This window comes from Aedes albopictus, chromosome 3 (genome assembly GCF_035046485.1).
Source record: "Aedes albopictus strain Foshan chromosome 3, AalbF5, whole genome shotgun sequence".
NCBI lineage: Eukaryota > Metazoa > Arthropoda > Insecta > Diptera > Culicidae > Aedes > Aedes albopictus.
In genome coordinates, this window is record NC_085138.1 from 190,957,290 (window position 1) to 190,966,453 (window position 9,164).

The following is a 9,164-nucleotide window of genomic DNA, read 5'->3' on the forward strand; positions in this document are numbered from 1 at the left end:
TAGAACAAAAGCAAATCTAGCGTACAACAGCATTGAATGCAGTTAAAATTGATTTGGATTCGTTTTACATGCGAACGAGATTTCGGCGCTTGACTCGTGAGAGCGAAATTTTGAATGAAATTCTCGCGCGTGAGAAAACGATTCAGAATCGCGCGCGAGTTTGCTCACGCAGGAGCGGTTCATGAGTGTGCTTTGAGTGTGAGTTTACCAACACTGAATATATTATGTTAGGATTCAATCAATCAATCAGTTGCATTTGTCCTAACGTAAAAACCTGTACCCGCCTATGTGTGGTTGCCTTCGCAGTTGATGATTCCTCCCTTTTGCTTCCTATTATGGTGTGCGACAAGATCTGCGGTTCAATATCGCTCTCGTATGTATTTTCTCACCTTTGCCTCCTTTTATGCCATGAGCAGGAGGCAGCCGTTTCGCGACCTTGTCGCGCGTTGTTGTACGTCGACCTAACTTTGATTATAGGTAATGCCAAAATAAATAACATTTCACGTCTGGTGAGATTATGATTTGGTTTTTCGAAATTAATAATCTTGACATATTTTACATGTCATACAAAAATGGATGATAAATTCACCCACTTGATGAAAGTGGACTCTTATTTGGGTTTCAGACAGCATTAAGCATCCTAGAACATCTTGACCACCAAGAAGTTTAGAAGTAGCGATAAATGCTGATTTTGGATGTAATTTGGATATTAAATTCATAAGTCTTCTTAATGAATATGAAACAATTTTTCATATATTGGTATGTTCTAGGTGTACTTAAAATCTACAGGGGTAAGTTTGTTCGTTTTTTGTACACAAATTGAAACATTGTGCATTACCTGCTGTTATTTGTGAATTTTATGGGAACTCGGAAGCCACTAAATTATATTATTAGGATCGCAGATCGTCCAAACTTACTCGGAGTTAATAACTTGAGATCTATACTCTTAACAGCTGTCATATCTTCTATAAAGAGTAACGTTTCATAAACTAAAATTATTTGAATTGTTTAAGGACAGACTTGTTAGAATCCCAAAATGGTCGCCACAATGGCCGACTTTGACACCTACTCACGATTTCGAGGCCAGAAATCTCTTCGTAAACAAAACCAACACACCTGAGCTTCTTATTTTAAGCTAATGACAATTGAGCAAGAACAGAATAATAAAACGCACTGTTGTTTGAAGCTTGCTTCTTGAGATTTGTGCGTTTGAAGTTCTCATGCACTGTTGAAGCGGGATTTCAAGACGTTTGTCCTTAAGGCTTTTTACGGCATCATCAGCATTGGCAGCCATGTTGGATATGAGCCTCAAAATTTCAAAGTGATAATTCTCTGCCACCAATGGGAACATTCGTATGAAAAAGTATCACCCTATATGCTCACTCGCAGTGATTGCGAAGATACTTTTTCTGCTGCGTTGCTGCAGAATTGACAGTTTTTTATTACTTCAAAAATGCGAGGCAAACAATCATTGAAAAGCAAAAAGTCAATGATTCGTTTGAAAACTTAGTGATGCAGTAAGACACCTTAAAGACTGATAAAAATTGTTATATACTTTTGGGATATTCAGGGTCGTCCAAACTGTCTTGAAGTTAAATCTAGCTGTTAAATTAGGATAATTCTTGCTGAAACCAGATACCATTCACATAAAGTCTGGGATTTATTTTTTTTTCTAGCTTATGCGCTAGAAAATAATAAAAAGGATGAAAACCTTTTTGGTTGGGTTAATTGATGGACCCCTCGCTTGTCAAGGGGCTGACAAGGTAACAAAAATCACGATTTTTCATAAAATTGCACCTAATTTATTGCGGAATGGGGAAAGCATAGATCATTCATTTGAATTTGAAAATTTGTTAGCAGCCATCTTGGATTTGTCCGCCATTTTGAATGTTATAATCAAATCGGGATTTTCGCTGTGTTCGCAGGCACCAATTTCAAATTCGAATTCACCATTAGATAGCTAAACTCTAAGCTTTTAAGAACATTAAATTTGACAATGATTTTTCGTTAGGTCCTAACTGACTTGATTAGTAAAAAAGTTTTCGAATGTATATCCATTTAGAAATTCTGCTACAAGGATTTTTCAGTAATTTCGTCAGGATTTATTGTTGGATTGGAACTTATTCTTGGAATGACTCCCATGGTTTCTCACTGGATACCTCCCGTATATAAATTCATTTATTTAGTACTACATCATATTCAAGATAAAACTGAATCAACAATATTTCTTCATAATACACGGTTCGTGGCTGCCTTCTCCATCTTCGGTCACGCCCGATGCTCGCCAAGTCACGCTCCACCTGATCCGCCCATCGTGCTCTCTGCGCTCCACGCCTTCTTGTGCCAACCGGATCTGTCGCGAACACCAACTTTGCAGAGTTGTTGTCCGGCATTCTTGCAACATGCCCTGTCTATCGTATTTTTCCGGCATTGGTCACCTTCTGGATGCCAGGTGCAGCGAGCACGTGGTTCATCCTTTTCCGCCACACATCGTTCTCCTGCCGTTCTCGTGTCCGTAGAGGACCTCCGGTCTTATTAGCGTTTTATACATGGTGCATTTGGTGCGTGGGTGAATTTTTTTAGACCGCAGCTTCTTCCGAAGCCCGTAGTAGGCACGACTTCCGCTGATGATAAGTCTTCGAATTTCACGACTCACGTTTTTGTCAGCCGTCAGTAAGGATCCGAGGTAGACGAATTCCTCCACTACCTCAAAGGCATCCCCGTCTATCGTAACATTACTACCCAGACGAATCCGGTCGTGTTCGGTTCAGCCTACCAGCATGTACTTTGTTTTTTAGGCATTCACCAGCAGTCCGACCTTTGCTGCTTCGTGTTTCAGACGGGTGTACGTACAGCTCTGCCACCGTTCCAAATGTTCTGACGATAATGTCCATGTTGTCCGCTAAGCACACAAATTGACCGGGTTTTGTGAAAATTGTTCCCCGGCTGTTGAGTCCGGCTCGTCGCTCATACTTCCCAGAGCGATGTTGAACAGTAGGCATGAGAGCCCATCATCTTGTCGCAGTCCCCGTCGAGATTCGAATGAACTGGATAGTTCACCCGAAACTCTTACGCAGTTTTGCACACCGTCCATCGCTGAGCAACGCGTTGCTTTAAACAGTCTAGTCAACTTTCCAGGAAAGCCGTTTTCGTCTATGATTTTCCATAGCTCTGCGCGGTCGATACTGTCGTATGCCGCTTTGAAGTCGATGAGCAGGTGATGCGTTGGGACCTGATATTCACGGCATTTCTGGAGGATTTGCCGTACGGTGAAGATCTGGTCCGTTGTCGACCGGCCGTCGATGAAGCCAGCTTGATGACTTCCCACGAACTCATTCGTTTTAGGTGAAAGACGACAGAAGATGATCTGGGTAGCACTTTCTAGGCAGCATTCATAATAGTGATTGCTCTGAAGTTCTCACATTCCAAATGGTCGCCTTTCTTGTGAATGGGGCAGATTACCTCTTCCTTACACTCCTTTGGTAGCTGTTCGGTTTCCCAGATCCTGACTATCAGCTGGTGCAGACTGGTGGCCAACTTTTCTGGGCCCATCTTGATGAGTTCAGTTGCGATACCATTATTAACAGCTGCTTTGTTAGTTTTGAGCTGATTAATGGCATCCTTAACTTCCTTCAGCGTGGGAGTTGGTTCATTTCCGTCCTCCGCTGCACTGGTGTCGTCGTTTCCTCCGTCGTCGTGGTCTTCCGTGCCTACGTTCCCCACGCCATTCAGGTGCTGATCGAAGTACTGCTTCCACATTTCGATCCCCTCACGTCCGTCCGTCAAGAGACCTCAGTCCTTATCCCTGCACATTTCGGCTCGCGGCACGAAGCCGTTGCAGGATGCGTTGCGCGTATGCTGAGGCGACATTCGGTTACTTCAGCCGCTCTAGGTTGTACTGTGGCGGTCGCCGGTATCATACATTGTTGATGACGGAGAGTTTTGGACGCAGTTTGACAATCACCAGATAGTGGTCGGGAGTCGATGTTGGCGCCACGATAGGTCCTAACGTCGATAATGTCGGAGAAGTGCCGTCCGTCAATCAGAACGTGGTCGATTTGAGATTCCGTCTGCTGGAAAAAGGTGCTACGTATGGTCCTGTTTTTGGAGGCGACGAAATCAAAGCGTCGTAAGCCGTTTTCGTTCGTCTGCTGGTGCGCGCTGAACTTTCCAATCGTGGGTCTGAATTCCCCCTCCTGGCCTACCTGAGCGTTTAAATCTCCTATGATGATCTTGACGTCGTGTCTTGGGCAGCGGTCGTACTCGCGCTCGAGCTGCGCGTAAAATGCGTTCTTGCCATCATCAGTACTTCCGGAGTGTGGGCTGTGCACGTTTATTATGCTGAAGTTGAAGAATCGGCCCTTGATCCTCAACCTGCACATTCTTTCGTGGATCGGCCACCAACCGATCACGCGCCTCTGCAGTCTGTATATTACCCATCACGATGAAAGCTGTTCCCAGCTCGTGTGTGTTGCCGCAGCTCTGGTAGATGGTAAGATTACCTCTAAACCTTCGCACCATGGATCCTGTCCAACACACCTCTTCCAGCGCTACGATGCCGAACCCGCGGTCCTTTAGTAGATCGGCAAGTATGCGGGTGCTCCCAATGAAGATGAGAGATCGGCAGTTCCACGTACCGAGTTTCCAATCTCAAGTCCTTTTTGTTCGCTGGGGTCGTTGCCGTTGGTCTCGGTTCGTATTATTCTGTTGCTGATTTTCCGTTACAATGGTTTTTTACGGCTGGCTCGTAGGGCCTGACACCAACCCCCTACTTTCCGGAGGACCATAGTGCACAGTTGAGCTTAGAGTCCTTCCCTGGCACTTGGACGTTGATCAGCCGCCCCTAACATGGGGATCAGACGCTGTTGTGAGCCGCTCCTCCTGGAGAACAGATGCTCAGGTTTGCAGAAGCAAACCCCCTCTTCTCTGTCAGCCTACGACTAAAGTTCCCACCGGGGTTGGTTACCCGATTTTCCCTAAGGTTGCTCGTAGTTTCCGGCCGGTACCACGAGGTGGTAGGGATAGGAGTTGCTGGGAAGAGGCTAGTGGATCGCAATGGGATCTGTATTGCGCAGCATACCCAGCCTTTACCGTGCCTTCCGTATATGTTCATGTCATATTTATTGGTATTCCTTTTTGAATTGCTTCCGAAGAGTCATCAGATTTCTACTAGCATTTTTTCAAACTTTATTTACGGGATTCTTTCTTGAGAATTTTCTAGAATTCCTGAAAAACGATCGATTTCTCCTGGAGTTCTTCCTGAGTATTGCCCAATGATTATTGTGGGATTTGTGCCAGGATTTATCCCAAGATCTGCGCAAGAGTGTCTCTCATTATAATCGTTGATGTTGTCGCGGCATTTCTCGGGGGATTTCTTTTAAAGTTTCAGTAGTTTTTATTTTTCTCGGAGTTTCTCCCAGGACTACGCTCAGAAGATTCCTTCCGGTGTTGGTCCTGGGATATCTCTCAGAGTTCTTCTTAATTTACCCTGAACTTTCGCATAACATTTTTTTTACGGAGTGCCTTTAGGATTTCTGCAGGAACTATTACTGATAGGTGCTGTCCATAAACTACCGTAGACTCATTTTGGGCCATCTCAGACCCACCCCTCCCCCTCCGTAGGCTTTTGTTCACACAAAATTTTCGAAATTTGTATGGAGCGTAGACTTATTTAAGTAGGGTGGGGCGGGGCAAGATGGGTCGCGGGGCAAGATGGATCAGTGCCATTTTCGAACGCATTACTCATGTTTTGATTATATTATTAATTTTGTTAGATGACCAGCATGAATATACAAAAGTTTGGGGCATCGATTGAAAAATTATTCACTCTCATTGGAAATAAAAAATAAAATGGTTTTTAGCCATTTTTCTTATGCGATACATTCCATCTAATCTCTATATAAACGGTCGCGGGCAAGATGGGTCACCTTCAATTCTGATCGTATTTTTGGAGCATTCAAAAGTTATTTATTTTTTATTACAAGACTACCTATCTCATAAATGACTTCATTTTGATTGATTTGTCTTTATTAGAGAGACTTTCAGCCCTTGGCTGGTTCGTCTCTTAATAAATGACTTCAATCAAGCGGAATGAACGCTCAAAATTATAACACAAAATTATGATTTTTTTTTTTTTTAAACTTTAAAATCGTATTAAATGTGAATTACTTAAAAGGTGACCCATCTTGCCCCGCACTTTTTTCACGGCGCCAAATCGATCACTTTTCAAAACTGCTTGTTCAACATCATATTTTGTATTTAATAAACTTTCTATCGACTTTTAGCATAGCTAACTAGTGTATTAACCCTTTAGAGCCGGATAGTTTCGCCACTGCTGCCGCAACCTCGCTGGCCTTGAATACGTTTGTTATGCTCGGTTTCATCGTCGGGGTCATATTGACCCCTCCGGCTTCAAAGGGTTAAAGAGTAGCGGTCGAATACAAATCAGTACGATTTGTATTTACAAAGTTATGATGATCCATCCTTAGGTGACCCATCTTGCCCCGCCCCACCCTACATAGGCTATAACTCTAACAAAATGACAAGCTAACATTATTCTGAAATGAACCTCTGTAAAGGACACACCGTTGTCCAATCATTCGCCTACAACAATCAGATTACCAAAAAAGCGAAGGATTTTTCAGAGATTGCAGTAGAAATATAAGGAAAAATCCTGGAAGCAAATCGAGAAAGAATCATGTCGGTCTGGGCAATTACGAATCGGACCCTTGAATTTTTAAGAGAGTTTTGGTATCATTTATGATGGAAATGTTTGAGCAATCTCTTGCCATTAGACACATTGTACAACATTTATAAAAAAAAGATGACGGACAAATTTTGACGCAGTTTAACCATACCAGATAGTGGTCACGATAGGTCCTGATGTCGGTAATGTTGGAGAAGTGCCGTCCATCGATAAAACGTGGTTGATTTGCAATTCCCTCTGTCGTAGTGATCTTCAGGTGTAACGTTTAAATAAAAAAGGCTGTGTTGGAAATGTGCTACAAATGGTCATATTCTTGGAGGCGGCGAAATCGACGAGTAGGCCTTTTTCGTTGGTGAGCTGGTAAGCTCCTGCTTCTATAATCTTGACGTCATGACTAGGGCAACGGTCGTATTCGCGTTCGAGTTGCACGTAGAATGCGTCCACGTTGATTATGCTGAGGTTGAAGAATCGGCCCTTGATCTTTTCGTCTTTACGCGCCTCTGCATGGCGATGAAAGCTCTTCTCAGTTCTCGAGTGTTGTCGCAGCTCTGGTAGATGGTATGAAAACTTCTCAACGTTCTCACCATGGATCTTGTCCAACACACCTTTTGCAGCACTACGATTCCGAATCTGCAGTCCTTCACTAGTTTGGCGAGTATGCGGGTGCTCCATATGAAGTTGAGAGATCGGCAGTGCCAAGCTCCGAGTTTCCAATCACAAATTCTTTTTTGTTCGCTTGGGCTGTTTCTGTTGGTTCCTCGTTTCTTGGCGTAACGTCTTCACTGGGACAATGCCTGCCTGCTTTTCATCTGCTCCTCCTGGCAGATTTTAATACGAAATAACGTCCAAAATTTTGGATGAGTCTTAAAACTGTGCCTTCTTTCCTTGGACCTTGTAACGCAGCTACATGTTTGGAAATTATAATGACCCTGTTCGGAGAGTTGGGTAACATGCAACCTGGTAAGATAAGTCAGTTGAACCGATAGAAATTGTAGAGTAGTGTACTGACTCACTATATGCTATAGCATTGACACTCGAAAATCTAATACAACTTTGAACTTAAACTCAATGTCTAAACATACTCAAACCATTCGGTTTCCTTCGGTAATTGATTATCAACTACTACCCACTCGTGATTACTGACAACGGCGGGGACGACGCATTGGCATAGAAAACAAAACAAATTCGATACATATTATTGGGACCTTCAAGTGTATAACTTGCTATTTCCCACACCTACCTACCTTCCTCCTACCGATGCGACGGCGTTCGAAAAGACGCGAAAAGCATCTGTTGGCTTGGCAGCGTTACCAAGAAGTGTACACGCGATACAGAAACATCCAATCAAAGTTTATTTATATTTTCAAAACTCAATCAGCCAACGTCCGTCGACTATGCGCTTTCAGCAATAAGTACCAAGAGCAACGAAATAACATATCTACGTGTAGCTAACGATCTTTCAGTTTGGCGTCCACTCGGTAAACGTCCTACGTCAGCAGAAAGAAAGAAATTCATCGTCTGGGACTGTTCTCCTTCGTGATTGAAGATCGAACGGAAAACCGCTGAAAGATGAGAATCGAATGGCGAATTGCTGAAGTAAGAATTGCTTGCTTTTATTTTCTTTTTTTTTTTATTTATGACAATTGCTGCCAAGCCTACGTTTACAAATATAATGCATTCTAATGCTCATTAAGGGTATTTTTGGTATCATGCGTGCTCACTCCTAATAAATATTGCAAAACATATTTAAAAACCAAGCAAAACAAATGGTTTAATACCTTTATATTAAGAAGGATGAAAATGGAAGCACTATGCCTAAAATATGTAAGATTCCTTTACCTAATTTAATTTTTAATTTCAGATTTTTTTTTAATTTTGTCGAGCTGCATTATCTAAGCATAAGGCAATCCACGAGACAGATGTAATCAGCTGATTTTTTTTTGTTTACCAAGGATTTTTGACATTCAATGATCGGGGTGACAGTTGAACACAAAAGAATTTGTTAAGCACCGATGACACTTGAAGAAACTTTGTCAAGTTGTACCCACACTGTGTTTACACTTTTCGCTAAAAGTCGTCATGGATTGCCTTATTGATGGTTTGGTTGGTTGAGTTGGTGTCTACATATACCTATCTAATGAGAATTTCGTGGTCGCCAAAATCAACGCTGGGGTCTTTTTATGTAGCTGTTATCCGTTTTAAAGTCGACAGTGACCGCGCGAGACACTGTCAGCCATGATGGATTTCGATTTGACGTTTGTCTATCACGCACATTACTACACAAATCGACTGTAATTTTCGTTTGCATCATTCAGCAACGTGTACACTGGCAAAAGTCAAAGCGATCAAACACCAGCGCCTCTGGTGGAAGGATCGCGGAAAACAAATGAGGGGCCCAGAATCAACGGGGTGTAAGTTACCATTTTGTCGATTTTGAGCTAAGCATATTATGAAATTC